The 16,445-nt window shown below is 41.5% G+C and overlaps 1 protein-coding gene and 1 pseudogene across 14 annotated transcripts in view; one reads left to right on the top strand and one right to left on the bottom strand.

The window, feature by feature from the left end:
* The window catches only part of Rgs6 (regulator of G protein signaling 6), a 562,790-nt gene that overhangs the window by 279,067 nt on the left and 267,278 nt on the right, over positions 1–16,445 (bottom strand). The gene's annotated exons all lie outside the window — the stretch shown is intronic.
* LOC141421791 (small nucleolar RNA SNORA51) lies at positions 8,980–9,100 on the top strand (annotated as a pseudogene).

Here is a 16,445-nt window from a genome sequence, read left to right on the forward strand (position 1 = left end):
AGTAGGGAGAGACAGTGTACTAATCAACTGTAAGCTGAAAAGCTACTAGAGAGACAGAGGATTGAAAATAAAAAATAAAAAGAGTAAAGATAAGAATAAAAATTAAAAAATAAGTAAATGAAAGAAAAATATATATAAAATAAAATAAAACAAAATAAAAAGTAAAAAATAAAAACCTCCAAGTTCAAATGCAATGAAATTTCAGTCTTAATAATTTTGGTGTTTGTCCCTCAGCCTCCAGTCCTGGAGATGGTGCCTCAGATGTTGTTCTGTAGTTGTCTCATCAAAGGGGAGACATAAAGTAGAACAAAACTGCACACACACACACACAAACCCACAAAGTGTCCCAAGTTCAAATGCAATACAGTTTCCCTAAGTTTTTCAGCATGCAGGTGTAGCTTGGTTGTTTTCTCATCAAAGGTAGGGAGAAAAAGAAAAAAAAGAGTCTGGAGACAGTTCTGAGAATGGTATCTGCAGCTGTGGCTTGCCTGCCTGCTGCTGTCAACCTGCTGTTGCTGGCGGCATTATTCATGCAGATCTCAGGTGTGAGCTTAACACTCACCTGGCCCCGCAGGCTTTGTTTACTCAGAGTTCTGTGTGTGATGCCATTGCTACAAGCTTTCCCCTTTCCAAGCACACTGGGGGAGGTGACACTGCATCCGCTTTCTCAGGCCTGTGTGTTTATTTACAGTTCACGTGGGAAGTGGGTCTTCCCCCATCTCCTGTGGAGTTTTCCTCCCACAGCCGCTTTTACAAGCTTTCCTGCTCCTGATTGCTGGGTGTGTGCTCTGCTCCTGCTGATCGGTGTGTTTGTTTACAGCTCACGTGGGAAGTGGGTCTTCCCTCCTCTCCTGTGGAGTTTTCCTCCCTCCGCCACTCTCACAAGCTTTCCCGCTCCTGGTTGCTGGGTGCTCCCGCCCTCTCCAGCCAGGCCCAGCTTGTTTATTTACAGTTCCGGGAAGGATTTCCCTCCCCCCTCTTTGGTGCTCAGGGCACCCCACCCTCTTTCCCACGTGTCTTTATTGTTCTTATTGCTTATTACTCAGTTTCTCTTTTTTCCCTGGGTGGGGATTGGTCTGTCCAGTGGGCTATGCTGATCTGGCCCAGGGTTGTCTGTGGAAGTACCATGTACCATTTAGCTCACCTTGTCTGCGTCTTCCCAAGCCGTCTGGGCACAGGCGACTGGAGGCGGCCTGGGGGCCCTCCTGGTTTCTCCGTTTAACATGAAGTGGAGATTCTCTGCACAGGCTGGAGGTGTGGAGTGGTCAAAGTTTTGCCTCTTCCTGATGGCCTTGCCTGCAAGGTGTGTCTCCAGCGTTTCTCCAAGATTTCATTGTAGGAGGCACGCTTTCTGCTTCCTCCTTCTAGCCACCATCTTGGAATCACATTTCTTTCTTTTCTTCTGCTATATTATTCCTTAATAGTAACATACTGATTAAAAATGGTAGAAAATGCCAGTATTACTAATCTTCAGCCTAATTAGAAAAGTGTAATCATCATTGAGCACATTTAGTTATGAAATTAAAAATCATGTAGAAAGTGTACAGACCCACTCAGAGCCCCAAGAGTTGGCATAAAAATTATTTAAAAGTGAAATATTTGAGATACAGAAGACATAAAAGGCTTTCCTTACAAATGGAAAACGACCACCCCACCTTCTCCAATGCAGCTGGCATTAACCCCTGCCATGGTTTGAATGTCCCCTCCAAACCTCAAGTTGGAATTTAATTGCCATAATGATATTAGAGGTGGGCCTTCAAGAGGTGATTAGGTCATAAGGGTTCTGCCTTAGATCAATGACTATCACAGGGACAGGTTAGTTGTGGAGATCATAGAATTGCTGTAAATTTGAACCTGCTATGGTTTGAGTGTGCCCCCAAGGAATTGTGGGCTGGAGGCTTGTTCCCAATATGGTACTATTTGGAAGTGGTGGTGGAACCTTGAAGATTTAGGATGCAGTGAACAGCAATGAGAGTTCATTGGAGAGGTGTCCTCAGTGAAGTGAGCTAGATCTTGTGAGGATGATTTGTCATAAAAAGAGTTTACCCCACCCAATTGGCTCCTTCTGCATGTGATTGGTTTCCTCTCTGCTTTTCCACTATGTTGTGATAGCCCAGGATTCCTCACTACAGATTGAACCAATGGGACCACACCCAAACTTGGACTTTTCTAACAGATGCTTAAAAGCTGCTTTGCTGAGGAGTATTGACTCCTTTCTTGAGCCCACAAATTAACTAAATGCAGGAGAAGAGTTTGGCATACCTTTTTCCAGTTTTATATCTGTGTTCCTTGTAAGATATTCACTTTGCAGCCACCTGGGAATCAGGGAAGGTTAGGAGAGATGGAGAAAACAAGAAGGATAGAGAAAACTTCCCCCAAGGAAAGCAACAGCAGAGACCCATAGAACAGACCACCTACCAGACAACAATGTCTTGTTTATCTGTCTAGTGATGACAATGGTAACAGCTCCAGAATCCCTCCAAAAACAAGAACTGACACAATGATCCACAGGAGCATTCCTGTGACCAGGACTGCTCAATAATTATGTATATCTCTCTTCCCTTGCCCCTGATTCTCTAGTTAAACTTACAGCTCATGTCTGTACCCTGAAGATGATGGCTGAAGAAGGGCTGAGTGCTTCCTATGGTGTGTCTTGGGCTTCATAATAAATTTCCTTTCTCTGTGCCTTTACCATGTCTTTGTGGAATCCCTGGAGTTTGGGCCTGTGGTAAACTTGTTTAAAGTACACTCTATGCATCTACGAAACTTTTACTCTGCAACTCCTGAAAAATAAAGAAAATGGACTAATACAGCTCCTCCTCTTGTCATGTACACCAGTCTCTCACCTTCCCACACACACCCCATTTCATGAATGCTTGCCTGCCTTTCCACCATGTTATGACGCAGCACAGAACCCCTTGCCAGGCACTGGCACCAGGCTCTTGAACTTCCAAGGTTTCAGAACCATGAGCCACATAAACTTCTATTGTTTATAAATGTCTCAGTTAGAGGTGCTCTGTTTTAATAGCAAAAAACAGATTAAGGTGACCCCTATCCAAGAGAGTTTCCTGAAAATTCAGCTGCCACGGTGACATAGTGTCCCTGTCATTAGTATCAAAAAGCCCAACAGAACCTTCATATTTTCTTATGTAAGCCTGAGCCTGCTCCCTCTCTATCTTTGCTGAGTTTGTAATAAACTTTTATAGCTAGCTATGAAAGTGAGTTCATTACATGCAGCCCTCCCCTGCATGTGTAAATAAACTTTTCTTCTGCTAATCTGTCTATTGTCAGTTAATTTGCAGCCCCCTTCCCTTCCTTAACTGGTCCTAAGTTGGGAGAAGAAAAAGGTTTCCTTCCCAGCAAAAGCAAAACAAAATTTTGAAATGAAGTAAGTCATAATTTGATATTCTAGCACACATCATCCATCAAGTTTCTGAATTCAGAAACTGTATAAAGTTGGCAAGTGAATATCATTATCTTATTAGTTGTATTAAATGGTATGGCTGCAATGAGACAGGCACTCTAAAATGCTTTTAGTGGACTGGAAATTGGCACTATTTCCTGGAAAGCAATTTTCAATATGTGTCAAGAATTTTAACAGTGTTCATGCCTTTGGGCATGAAAACCTCATTTCTTGGCATCATAGGAGACAATTAAAGATATGCTCTCAAATATTTATTTGAATAGCCACCCAACACACTATATATTCCTTATTTATAAGAACAAAACTTACAAATAACTTAAATATCTGATAATAAAGCCAGTTAAATAAAATGTCAAGGGGTAAAATTAAACCTCAAAATTGTGATCTGATGTTTGATTATATATGCTTGGAAAAGAATATAGAAAGAAATACCTTAAATGCAAATAGTTATTTTCTCTAACATAAAGAATTACAGGTGATTTTTTTTTTTTATAGACTAAGAGGGGATTAGGGGTGGGCGGGGGAAGAAAGACCAAGCCATAGGTTACAGACCAAAAGTACCTTAAACTACCTATGGAGCCAGTTAGGAAACATTGTCTAAGAGCTGGATCAAGAGACAGAGGGAGTTTAAAGCATTTTCAAAAATAAAGCATGCCTTTATTGACAAAAATAAAGGGGAATTGGGGGGATTTTGGTCAATAGGCAGGTGAACTTGTTGACATCCATATTGGATCAACATGGTTGCAATTCCCATTGTATACATAAAATTCCACACCAGGCTTTTCCTTTACCTGCTTTATATACTGAATGTAGCAAAGGCATACTTTTAATGGTTGGAATTAACCACAAATTGGCATTGAATGGGTTCAACCTGCAAGTCTTTACACCACGATTAAATATATTATAGAAATTTCTGTTGCAAACCACAAAAACAATATTTTTTTCAAGTTTTTTTCTATTCATATGTGCATACAATGTTTGGGTCATTTCTCCCCACTTCCTTCCCCTTTACCACTCCCCCCTTACCCCTCGCTACCTGGCAGAAACTATTTTGCCCTTATCTCTAATTTTGTTGAAGAGAGAGTATAAGCAATAATAGGAAGGACCAAGGGTTTTTGCTGGTTGAGATAAGGATAGCTATACAGGGAGTTGACTCACATTGCTTTCCTGTACATGTGTGTTTCCTTCTAAGTTAATTCTTCTCAAACTAAACTTTTCTCTAGTTCCTGGTCCCCTTCTCCTATTGGCCTCAGCAGTTTTAAAGTATCTGCATTAAAAAAAACATTTTAATAAGAAAAGGAAATGAAATTCAAAACTCAACTCTCAAACTATCAGACAACCTTTCAAACATGGAAAGTGCTGGAACCCCAAACTCTCAGTATATTCTATGCAAGCTTAAATATTTACTATTTCTAATTTTAATGAGTAACTTAAAAATTCCCTAAGTAATTTTCTATCACAATAAATTTATATTGACATAATTAATAATGAGGCTAAAAACTTAACCAATAGCAATAGCTACAAAAATGACTGGCATTTTCATAACCTATGAGTCACTTGAAAGCATCATACCGCAGCTCAGTTTCAGTACTGTTTGCCATGAGTAAAATTGATTGCTATGCAAATGAAAGTCACATCCAATAGCCAAGAACCATAATCAGAGCTACATTTAAACATTAGACTTGCATTTCAAATTCCCCAGGTGGACACTTTCACTGTCCAATTTGCCATTTGCTGTCATTGGTGGGAGAGGAGAGGAATGAGATGAGGATCAAGACTAGAGTTCTAACCAGGTTAAGGGTAAAGGCAGAAAATCATACTTATTCAAAGGATTGCCTGAAATGGAAAATCCAATATTTTCATGAAAATGCAGAGATATTGGGAGAGAGACTAGGAGAGCACATAAAGTTTGTATCTTCCCAAAGTGATCTGTTTTACATAAAACACTCCAGAGGCATGAGGGAGCTTTAATGTGTATATGTAGTCATGTGAAGGCATCTTTCTGTTTCCAATTCATATGTGGAACACCCTGAGTGGAAATCTGTACAGTGGTATTGGTGAGCCTTTGCAAGATCCAGAGTTAATGCTTCCAGAGGTGGCATCACTAAAGTGTGTCTGAGTCTCTACCAGAAAGCTCATTAAATAGGGTAAAGTTATTTTAGAAGTTCATTTTCCACTACGTTAAGATTCCACCTCACTCCTGTTAGAATGGCTATCATCAAGACCACAAACAACAACAAATATTGGTGATGTGGGGAAAAAGGAACCTTCACACACTGTTGGTGGGAATGTAATTAGTACAACCACTATGGAAAACAGTATGGAGATGCCTCAAAAAACTAAAAATAGAACTGCTATATGATCCAGCAATACCACCCGTAGGGCTATACCCTAAGGAATGTAAGTCAGGTTACAATAAAGATGCCTGTATATCCATGTTTGTTACACCATTATTAACAATAGCCAAGCTCTGGATGCCCCACAATTGATGAATGGATTAAGAAAATTTGGTATTTATGTACAAGAGAATTTTATTTAGCCATAAAGAAGAATGAAATTTTGTCATTTACAGGTAAATGGATGGAACTGGAGAGCATCATCTTAAGCAAAGTTAGCCAGGTTAGGAAAGATAAAGGCCACATGTTTTCTCTCACATGTGGAATTGTGGCATGGGGGCCCAATACAAATATACACACACACACACACACACATATATATATACATATATATATATACATACACACATATGTATGTGTGTATATACATATACATACACAATATATATATATATATACACACACACACACAGAATATGTACCCAAAAGGGACTGGTAGAGGAGGAAAAGAAGAAAAGAAAGATAACAAATAATATTGAAATATATCACATCTGTGTAGGAACAACACACAAGGAAACACACTAAAACTGTTAAATAGCACAGGATGGGGGAAAAGGACAAGGAAATATTGTGGAGGGGGGTTTCATTGACTTAAGTACAATGATGCACATGTATAATGCCAAGGCAAAATTCTCACTGAACAATGAACAGACGCCTAAACAACAAAGGACAAGAATGAAAAACAGGTCATGCTAAGGGGAGGGCATTATAGGAGAGGGATGGTAAAAGAAGGAAGAAAGGTGAATATGGTGTACTTCCTATACAAGAATGAATATAGAATTTTTTAACCTGTTGAAATCACCATAAGAAGGGGACTAACATAGAAAGAAGAAAAATGGAGATGGTGAAGTAATTTGGGCTATAATACATATACACATGGAAATGTCACAAGGAAACTCCTTGTATAGCTATCTTAAACAAAAATGTCTCTTTTAAAAAACGAAGGACCAGAAGATAAAAACAGGTCATGTTGGGAGCTTGGTACCAGTAGGAGGGAGGAAGATATAAAGAAAGAGTGAAGTAGGTTGAATATAGTGGAAATATTATATACTCCTATATGAAAATGGAAAAATGAGACCTGTTGAAACTATTCTAAGAATGGGAGGAGGGGGAACAAAGGAGAATGATGGAGGGGGTGAATTTAACTAAGATATATTGTAAGCACTTTTATAAATGTCACAATGTACTCCCAGCACCACAAGCATATAATAAAAATAAAATTTAAAAAGTCCCCTTTCAATAATGAAATAAGGGATATGAAAGATGGGTGGATCAGTTTAGAAACCTTAAGGTTTACATGAAGATGGTCTAGGGCTTGGTTAGTCTCACAAATGCTTTCAAAGGAAGGCTGATGTCTGGAAGTGCATTTAGCCCTGTATCCTACCACTTCCTCCAGGACTGAATAGCAAGCACTCTAATGCTGCCACCAGACCACTATGTCAAGATGCTCCTGGAGTGCCTCAAAGCACAGATGAGAGCCTCTGTAAGTCTATGGGACAGGCTGTATGAGTGTTCAGTATAGTGTATGAATTCCCTTGTTAATAAATGTTTCTATGTATTGCAGAACCAGGTCTGAGTCTGGTTTTCATGAGCACTAGGGGGCTGGTGGACTGATGGTATAGAGAGACTTAGGGAGCTCATGCCTGTCTCTCTGATTGGAGATACCTGAGAGTCATCAACAAGAACTGCTGATTGACTTAGGTTGCTCCTCAACACCTGCTCCTCCCCCCCACCCACAGGTTCACTCTAAGACCACCCAGCTATAAGAAAACAAGATGATGTGGAAGAGAAAAAAATGCTTAAGTTCTGTTGCTGACATGCTAATAGCCATAGTTTTCTAGTTTGCCAGAATACAAACCATGGTACAGGCCCAATGGTTAAGGGAAGGAGCACATGCTGCCTGGCCCTGGGATAGCACTCAAGAGCAAGTAGTCTGGAAACCTAGGTTCTAGTTTACCTCTCACAATTACTTAGCCAGTACCTTAGCTTCCATTTTATGGATGGCCTTGTCCTTTTGCCGTGCAGTAATGGAGCTCACATGAGAACAGCAGGGGAAGCCCAATACATTATAAAATCCAACATGTACATCTCATGCCAGGGTGATAAACACTGAATACTTACTATGTGCAGACTCCATGCTAGATTACATACATCAGGGGGTTCAAAAGAAAGCAGAGGCTTGCGTCTATAAAAAGACTTCTACAAGAATGTGCATAGCAGCTTTGTTCATTGTAACTTGAAAGTGGAAACAGTCTGGGTGAAAATGGCTAAGTGAGTGGGTAAACACATTGTGGTATGCCCATACGGTGGAATACTACACAGCATGAAGATGACTATACATTACTAAAATAGGTACAGATACAAAAAAAGAGACGAATTTTAAAAGTGTGCTGTGTGAAAGAGGCTTATGCAAAATAGTATATATTCTATGCATTTCCATGAAGTATAAACTGCATGATTCTAGAACTGCATAAGGCTCTGGAATAGACTAAACTAATCCACGCTGAAAAACTCAGAACACTGGTTGCCTCTCTCTGTGAGGGCAGGGTGGGAAGAAGCACTAGCACCAACATTCTGGGTGAAATAAAGTCTGTAACTTGGTTAGGGATTGGCATTACATGGGTGTCAAAACTGACTGAATGGAAAACTTAAAAATTTGTGTATGCTGCTTTAGATAAATCTTACCTTAAAATATATTGAGTGCTAATTAATGGTATGCATGCTGAAGTGTTTAGTGATGAAATGTACTGAATTTTTCAACTTAAAATATCAAAAAAAGATGGAGAGGGAGATGGATATATGCATAGTGTTAAAGCAAACAGCAAAACGTTGACTGTAAAATGTAGGTGACAGGTACATGGGTATTCACTCTGTGATTACTTTAGACTTTTCAGTTTGCTTGAAAATGACCTTAATAATATGTTGGGAAGGTCCCTAACCACTCTCTCTTTCATTTTGCCAAGCAATTTTGAGATATTGTGTGATAAACACAGCTGCTGAAAGAACACATTTTTCAATGCATCATGAAAATTGCATTGTCTATAAATCTTGCTAGCTATCTTTAATTATTGAAGAAGGTACAAAACTCTCTAGTAGTAAGTATCTCCATCTGATTTGGGATAAGATTTTATTTTAATGGCCTTTAAGATAATTTAAGGTCACCTCGTTCTTACTGTGTTCTTACACTAACTGGATAGAAAGATAAGGGAAAGTAAACCTACCCCATTATACCCCAGTCCAGGCCCTGTACCTGCTCTGTATTGTGAATGGGAAGATATGAAGTGGGAAAAATGAGATTTAGAGGAAATTCCACTTTCTATTGTAAGAAATATAGAACATATTCTAGAATTTACATATCCCCATAGAAAAAGTATATCTGATAAGCAATGCTAGGTACTGTGTTAAAATTTTGTGAGTTATTCACACAATTCTGTAATTTAAAAAGTATGCACAATACACATATAATCCCACCAATGAGCTATTAGCAACTAGTAAATTGACAGGCTGTAGTGGAGCCATATAATCATATTTTGGGCTTGGGGTTGTAAAAGGCAATTGCTGAGCCCAGGTGTTTCTTCTTAGACACCAAATGCAGGTGGTGGTTACCAGATAAATGATGTTACCTTTGGGTGCAGCATTGCAAATGGAAATAAATGCAGTCTAAATGATAACGGAAATAGAAATTGTGCATGATTCATGTGCCTGCAGAGATCAGCTTCAAATATATTTAAAATGGGACAAATTGTTCATCAAGGTTTATGTCAATTATGCCAGACAAAGGCCCTCCACATTCTTACCTCTCTGTGTGTCATCAGCGCTAGTCTACTCCTAACCAGGCTGGCTCTTTAAGAAGCGGTAGGGAGATACATTTCTCTAGAGTTTTCACTTGATTTTCATTTTGACTCTGATTATCTCAGATTTCCCTGCCCTCTTCTGCCTCACCAAGCTGAGATTGTGGTGGTACGGTCCTCAGGGCCAGGCAGACCTGGGATGGAGTGTCTCCCATCCAACATACATCTGTATCACCTGCCCCCTCCTACCTTGTGCCACATACCGTTCCAGGTGCTGGGGTACGGGAGTGAATAAAGCAAAGTGTACATTCTAACAGGAGAAGTAGACCATAAGCAAGTACCTAAGCGGACACCGTGACAAATGGTGATAGCTGCCAGGGAAAGCCAATAACCAAGCTTGCACAACTGCACAATGTCAAATAATACCTTCTATCAGGCAGAGATGGGCTTGACATTAGGGTACCTCCACACGAATTTGGAAATGAAATAATAAAATTTTTCTGTAGAGCTTATAATCATAAACCAACAATAGTGGACCCAAAAAGTATGAGGCAAAGTAAGATTACAGCTTATTGAAAGCCCAGGATTAACATGTCCAAAGAAAGGACTGTATCATCCCAACTGGGTGATGGTCAGGGCTAATAGTTTGGAACTCAATGTCCCCCAAATGCCCATGGTTAAAGGTTTGGCCCCCAGCCTTTAAGATCTTTAGGAGGTGGAACTAGGGGGAAGTTTTAGATCACTGGAGGTGATCCCTTGAAGAAGAAGTTGGGATCTCAGTCTCTTCCTCTTTATTTCCTTTGCTCCTCAGCTGCCATGAGGTGAGCAACTTGGCTCCCTGTTGTGATGTGTGGTCTCACTTCAGGCCCCAAAGCAGTGGGGCCGAACAACCATGACCAGAACCTTGGAAACCAAGTCAAAGTGAAACTGTCCTTGTTTTAAGTTATTTTGTTACAGTTACAGAAAATTGACTAACATAGTCAGTGTTGGAGACTCTGCAAGCAAAACTGAGAGAGGTTGGGACTGGTGGTGCCCTCTCACTCCACCCCATGGTGAGCCTCACAGTGGGCTGGTCATTGCTGAAGCCACGACCCTCACAGATCTGTGACCCTGTGGGTAAGGTCCCCTACCTCTCTCGACCTGTACTATTTCATACTCATAGTAACCTCTGCTCTTAATTTACGTTTGCATATAACCTTGACATCAGATAAAACTCACTGGGCAGAGAACATTAAGTATCCTTTTTTCTGTCTCACTGCAAAATAACCAGCTGGCATTCCTGTTCTATACATCAGTCCCTCGTGAGTGAGGTTAGTTCTCCTAGGTGATTACCCACTCACACCTTGAGTTATACAATCAGAATTTTGAACCTAACACAGTTGAGAAGATTGAGAGAATTAAAGGCAATGCATGCCAAGGTTTTTTTAGGCTTTTCTTTTTGGTGGGACTCAGAGCCTCATGCTTGCTAGGCAGGGGCTCTACCACCTGAGCCACTCTGTTAGCCCCTTTCGGTGTTGGGTATTTTCAAGATAGGGTCTTGCAAACTATTTTCTGGGTCTGGCTTTGAAACACAATCCTCCTAATCTCTGCTTCCTGAGTAGCTAGGATTACAGGCATGAGCCACCAGCGCCTGGCCATGTCAAGTTTTTATCAAGACACAGAGCATGGCAAATGTTCAATAAGAGACATAAGCCACAGAACACCATGAGGATTTGGTTCTCATCCCTCTGGGCAGTGGGTGACCATGCTCTCAAGCATAACACGACCCTACCTCTCTGTTCCTGAATTCGCCTGAAGTAGAGACACCACCTGAATGCTGGGGTTGGAGTTTTCCTGTTCCAAGAGTGCTTGGAAAAACAAGTAGCCACTCTGCCTCTCATAGCCCCTTCCTCATAGCATCCTCAAGCTATGAATTACCCCTTCCACTCTTCATGGGCAGAGGAGGTCACACTACTGCCCTCCATGCTGGGCAGTTTCCAGTCTGTCTCCCACGGGCTTGAGACCCTATTTCTCCCACCTGAGAAACCACCACAGTGGGTACCATGCTTCCCCTGCATTTGCTGTGGACGTGGGTTTATACCCAGCTCTGCCAAACACATGCGAGAAAGGTTAACAGAAAACAGTAGGGTAAGCATGGCACTAGAGCAAGTCTGCAAAGGATCAACCCAGATCCTTGGATGTGGATTTAAATCCAAGTGACATTTCATTTGCAGAGCCTGCAGACGTTGCTGATCTCACTTCATTTTTAATACAGTTTCCACATTTTAAAACCATTTGTAAAGTCCAACAAGCCTGTGTTCCATAAACAATTTACCCACCTGAGACATGCCTGCATTCTCTCCTTGTGAAGGTAAATACAGAGGCAAGATTTGGCAGAGAATCGATGCTCAAGGTCAAGTGGATAACAGAGGCCAGCTAAGTTCATCCCCCAAGACATAGCCAAACCTCCATCCTCCACCTTCATTCTAAGTAGCTGTTCACTTTATTGCCTAGACAAATTCAATGATAGGGGACACATACAAAGGCAGAGAGGCTAGCATCACAAACAGTGTGCTCAGGACTCTGGAGTGTGACAGTATGAAGAACTTGACAGTTGTGGATAAAGAACTTTTGGGGTCTGCTCCCTCTCCCAGTCCCACTGGCATTGGGTCCAGGCCTCCAAGCCATTCCAGGCTAGAGCTCATTCAAGCTATAGAATAGGGACTCCTCGGTGTCCAGTCAGTCCTCACACCACCTCAGACAACTTCTATTCACATCTCTCTGGGGCTTGGTGTCCCAGGAAGCGGACAGGCTGCACATACTACCAGCTGTGGTCTTGATCAGGATCTCTGTGCTCAGTGGATGCTGTTTTCTGGCACCTTCAGTTCTGCTCCAGTGTCTCTTCTTTCTCTGCTCCTCTCTTTGCCTCCTCCCATTCAGTCTTCCTCCCTCTACTGACGCCCTCTAGACATTCTCCATTGTGCTTGCTGAAGCTCTTGGCCCATGGTCAATGAAATCCCCAGCCTTCTTACCCTAGCCTCAAGGCAGACCTGTGTCTTCCCTAAAGATACTTCTTCCACATTAGACTTTCAGGTGGAAGGTACTCAAGCTGCCGAATTCCAGGTGTCAGGGAATAAAGGTAAGGATGTCTGTTTAGGCATGCACAAGCACACCTGTAATCTGAACCACTAGGGAGGCGGAGACAGGAGGAACACCTGGGCTTGAGGCCAGTCTGGGCAAAAGCTTGAGAGCCTATCTGAAAAAAACTAACTAAAAGCAAAAAGATCAGGGGTGTGACTCAAGTAGTAGAGGGCCTGGATAGCAAGTATGAGGCTCTGAGTTTAATCCCCAGTACCATTAAAAAAAAAAGTTCATTTAGTTTCTGTATGCATTACTTCCTGACCAATCTATTTAATTAGAAACCTGAGAGTAGATGAAAGAGACTGAGTCAAGAAGAGAGACTTTCCTCAAAAAAAGCAGTGTGTGCAAAGGGCCCTGTGGCAGGAGCCTCTAGCACCTACCTAACATCCAACCAAACTTACTCTTTATACACCTTCTCCAGTCTTTCACTACCTTCTTAATCACAACTCCTTACTCATAAAGGACTATAGAACCTGGATCACAGTCTTCTCCTACCTATTCAGCCCCAAGTCAGTGTAGAGGAACCCTCCAGAAATGGGTTCTGGGTGATCTTGATCATCACCCTCAGGCCCCTCTCAGTCATGCATGCCCATTGGGCATATTCTGGTGTTGTTGACACTGAACACTGCACTCCAATCAGACTCTTCTTGCCTGATTATGGTAACAGCTTCCCATCTGGTCTCTCTCTTCTACCCTTGTCCTCCTATTGCCCATTCCCCCAGAGCCTCTAAAATGTCCCTTATAAAAGGTAGGTCAAATCATGTCACTTCTGTGTTTCCAATTCCCTGCTCAATGGCTACCTCAGAGTGAATTCCAGAGAACTTATGAAGACTTTTGATTCCTGTCCAACTTTATTTCCCCCTTACTCCCCCAAACCACAGGCTCTGGCATTGGGATCTTTGTGCACACCATCTTTGTTTCCTGGAATTCTTTCTTCCTCATGTCTTCTTGGCTCACTTCCTTCATTCCTCCAGCATTCCATTGAAATAGCACTTATCAGTCTCTCATCCTACCCCAACCCTGTCTGGCCCTACCACTCTCCATGGTCTAACTCAGCTTTATTTTTTGCATAACACTTTCCCCACAGACCTGCTGCTTGTTTTCTTTGTTGACCTGTTTGCATATCAGCTGATGCCTCCTCCCTCTAAAGAATGTGAGCCCTGAGGGGCAGGGCATTGTCTATTGCATTCACAGCTCCATCTCTTGCAACTAAGCCAGTACTCAGCTCCAAGTTACTGCTTAGTAAATAACTGTTACTTGAGTAAATAAATGGGCTCCAATATATCACACTGTCTCATTCTTTTACTCCCACCAACTCTACTCTTTGACTTCATGGAAACTGTCAGTTCTTTGATAGTTAAATGAAACCACAATGACAGTAATTTAAAATTAATGTGGTACTTAGTTCAGTGCTCAACACAGGCATTGTTCATTCATTATTTATTTTAACCTATGTGGTTGATACTCTTATTATCACCATTCACCCTTGGGGAGTTAACTTCTCAGTTCAGCAGTGACCCCAATGGACATCATCCAATCATCCCCTTAACAGCAGCTCCAACATGTCACCTTTATACTTCAGTGTCCCACCCTGAAAACCCCTCCAATCTATAATCAATTCAGTGGATCACCTTCTCTGCTCTTTTCTGCTAGATACTTAGCTCTGCTGAACTGAGTAGGGAAATAATCGAATACCATGCAAACTGGCTCTAAGTTCACAGTCTCCATGACAGTTTAATGGGTCATGGTGATAGGCTATGGTACCCAGTAAATCAATCAAATACTAATTTAAGTGTTGCTGTGAATATATTTTGTTGATAGGGCTAGAAGCTATAATCAACTGACTTTAAATAAAAGAGACATTCTTAATATTGTAGGTGGGCTGATCCCAATCCACTGGAAGGCCTTAAAAGCAAAACTGGTTTCCCTAAGGAAGAAATTATGCCTCAAGACTACAGCATCAGCTTCTGCCTGAATTTCCAGCTTGAGGCCTCTGTTGGAGACCGTAGACTTGCCATTCCTCAAAATCGAGTGAGAAAATTCCTTGAAATAAACCTGTATACATAATACGTGTTTGTATATGTAATATAAATGTGCTATGTACAGACACACTCATTCTTCCTTCTTGTGCTCCAGAGAAGCCTGACTGAACCAGTCTCCAATCTTCATGGGGACCTCAATATCTCTTAGTCATTCTTTTCATTGTCCCTGGTCATCTATATCTCTCATTCCTCAAACCCTTACTAGCTCTTCAAGTTCCCACTCTGTCCTCCTCTCTTTTGCAACTGACTTTGTTTTCAATTTCACAAACACAATTATGGCTGCTAGGTATGAATTCCTTCAAATTTCAATCTCATATGTAAGTAAATCTCTCTCTGCTTATAGTTGTCTTTGCTCTTTCTCTTAACAATGGTCATAAGTCCCAGAGGGACAACCATAGTCCCCATGAAACATTCCCTCTCTCCCTACCACAGGAGAAGATGCTAGGACCAACCAGAATGAAAATGGACACTAGTTATTTTGCCCATCCTCATCCCTTCCTTTGGAAGAATCTCTCTTTTCATTTTCATTTGGTTCTCCAGAGGCTGCTGACTTGATACTCTAATCCCAGGCCCCTCAGATGATAAGTGGCTCAGGGTAAGTCATACCTACAGCATATATTACATGCCTTATACAAGCAACTGTCCTATGGGATTGGCATCAGATGTATCTTAGGCTAAGTAGGGCTCTTCCCCAGTACTGTTTAGCATTGATAATGGAGGAATGATTCTTATTCTTCATGCATCACTTTAGCAGTAAGGCTATAATTTGAGATCTTCCAATGGCCGTATAAATCAGACAGACCATCAAAAATATGAGGTCAACAAACAGGCAAAAGTGGGGAGGAAGAGAAGATACTGTTTGAGCACCAGGAATCTCTGGAGGGAGTTTTATCCCAAGAGCTCCCAGGTGATTGAGTCAGTACATTTATGCATCTTAAGTTAATTTGTGCATTTCTCACTTGCATACCATACTCCTAACTGTAATAGGAACAAATTTCCCAGAAATATGGACTCGGGACCTTAAGTGACTCTACCAGTCATCTGGGAAGAGCAGAGGTCAGAATCAATCCCCAGACATGCCGCCTATTTAACAGCATGGAGAAGAGCTCTGCTGTGGCCACGGTCCCCACAAATACTTGAGGGTAAACTCCATAGGAGGCACAAGCCTGTCATGGGCAGCCCAAGCCTGAGGGAACCACATGGTTACCAGGTATCCAGTGAGCACCAGGGACATGATTTTCCCCACTAGGGTCAAGATCTGCTTGATTAAGGAGACATGGGGACAGAGGCTGGTCCTTGAGATTCATTAGTGTGTGTGCATGTGTGTGGGGGTGGGCGGGTGACCCTCGGGAGTTGAGTTCATGGAAGTGACTATTAAGAATTCAGCATAAAAGTATACAGATGTTTTAACTCAAAATTGCTCATAGATTATGACAGTTTGAGAAGAACTTACATTACTATAGTTTTATAAGATGTTACCATTGGTAAAAAATTGGACAGGATTATTTCTAACAAATGTGTCTATTATGATCTCACATGTGAATATGGGGCCATCCATATTCACAATCACCTGTGTGGCAGGCACCTCACTGGGGAGGAGAGAAAGCTCATGAACCAACCATCATGAAGACAAGTATCCTGGGATTACAGAGGGAAACTATTTTGTATGAGG

Source organism: Castor canadensis, chromosome 3 (genome assembly GCF_047511655.1).
Source record: "Castor canadensis chromosome 3, mCasCan1.hap1v2, whole genome shotgun sequence".
Lineage (NCBI taxonomy): Eukaryota > Metazoa > Chordata > Mammalia > Rodentia > Castoridae > Castor > Castor canadensis.